The sequence below is a fragment of the Alligator sinensis genome, unplaced genomic scaffold, assembly GCF_000455745.1.
Source record: "Alligator sinensis unplaced genomic scaffold, ASM45574v1 scaffold991_1, whole genome shotgun sequence".
NCBI lineage: Eukaryota > Metazoa > Chordata > Crocodylia > Alligatoridae > Alligator > Alligator sinensis.
Genome location: NW_005842335.1, coordinates 1,064,067 through 1,066,036, shown reverse-complemented (window position 1 = coordinate 1,066,036; position 1,970 = coordinate 1,064,067).

Sequence of the window (1,970 nt, the reverse complement as noted above, 5' to 3'; positions counted from 1 at the left end):
ACAGGCCTACCACTAAAATGCATCTACCTCTGGAAGGCAACTGTTGCATAGCCTTCCCGCTATAATAAACCTCAGTAGAGGTTAAAACATTATGCAATGGGTGTAGCTAAAAGAGTAGAGGCAAGTTAGAAACTCAGAATGCAGTTTCCCATCTGGAAATGTGCCAGGAGAGCATAGTCATCCATCAGGCTTGCAAAAACAAAAAAAAAGCAACCAAGCAACTTTACTATGAGGTAGTTGTCGAGCTCAAAGTGTTTTCTGTCTTATGTGAAAACCTGGCACCTCTGGGAAAATGCTGTCCCTCGCCGCCACGTGGGAGCTGTGGGTCAGAACGAACTCAGAAGCAAATGCACCATCGCCGCGGGTCGCGCATCCAAGCTGGGATTTGCTCAGCGCCGGCCTGGCTCAGGGGATCTGGTAGGATCCCCGCACAGCGCCACGCAGCTCCAAGCGATGGGTTTAAGTAGAGGCATTAAACACCCTGCTCTTTAACTCGCTTATAATCCATCTGTTTAAACTTCAGAGCAGCTGGAAGGCACCAGTATCAAAGGCAATGGCCATTTACAGCATCCCATCTTAGCCCTCTGCTTTCCAGCCCTGCTCCGAGCTCTGACCTCTCCGCGCGGTCTGGCCGCCTTCAAAAGTGCAGCGGCATAAAAGCACAGTCTGTGACAAAGCGTCTGGGAAGATTAAACCCTTTCAGGGTGGAAAGGGCTGCTGTCACGGTCCCCCTTCCCATCTAAATGTAGCTGCCAAAAAGAAAGATGCTCCGTCAGGGAGGGGCAATGAACCAGCCCGAGGAGTTTGGGGGAAGAGTTGCTAAAGAGGCTGTAAACTGGTTAAAGGCAAGGGGGGTGGTAATAAAACAGGATTAAAAAGGAATTAGCTACAAGGAATTAGCCGGGGTTATTTTAAAGGCAGGTACAGGAGCTCCAGCGTGCGCTGTTTGAGCTGCCTGCCTGTTTCTGGCTCCTCCCTGGACGATGCTTGGGAAATTGTTACCTGATCCCGTCCACCTTTGTTTGCAAATGCAATCTGGGTTGATTAATCCCTGCTTAGTCTCTCCTCCCTCTGTCTGGGTTGTCTCAATGATGTAAGCCGTAACCAAACTCCCAACCCCTGGAGTCAGGCTGTCTTCTTATTTCCTTATTCATTAAGGCAGACACCTTAGAAAGGCCGGAAAATATGACCAAAGCCCCAGAGACGCAGTCTTCAGAATAAGGAACCAGTCTTTCAGCCTTCGAGGCGACACGAGTCTGGGACATGAGACATCGCTGGGCACGAAACGCACGCCCCTCGGCAGAGGGACGAGCTGTCACCGGACACCCTGCTGTCTTTTACCTCTTGCAGCAGTCTTCTCACCCACGTGCCCCAAAACTGGGACCCCTTGTCTCCTATATTATCATCATCATCATCATCATCACCATCATTATTATTATTGTTGTTGTTATGGTTGCTATTATTATCATTGCCTTATTTTCATTACCAGTGCACCTAAGAGCCAAAGTCACGCAGTAAAACCCCCTCGTGCTAGGTGCTGTAAAAACACAGAGCAAAAAGATGCAGACTTCCACCCCCCAGCACCCGTCCTGACAATAAGGCAGCTCTGTTTGAAGAAATGCAAGACTCCGGGATCAAAAAGCTCATGCATTTATGTGTATGACAAGAGATGGATGGTGGAGGATGAAGAAGCAGTGGGCAACCCATTTAAGCAGTGCTGCTGCTGCTCCTGCATTGGAAGGCCCCATCCCATGTTGCCCCTTGCCAGCTAATTGCAGCCAAGGTCAAAGGAAGGCAAGGGTGAGAGTGCTCCAGGAAGCCCCATAGCAGCTCTTCAGCTGTGCATGGAAAGCCTGAGCAAAGCCACTGGTTCTGGCCGACTATCGTGAGCTCATGCCAGCTTGCCCCATTTGTGTGCAGCGTCTCTAGAAGAGCACCAAGTCCATGCTATAGCCAGTGGTGCAGGTCCA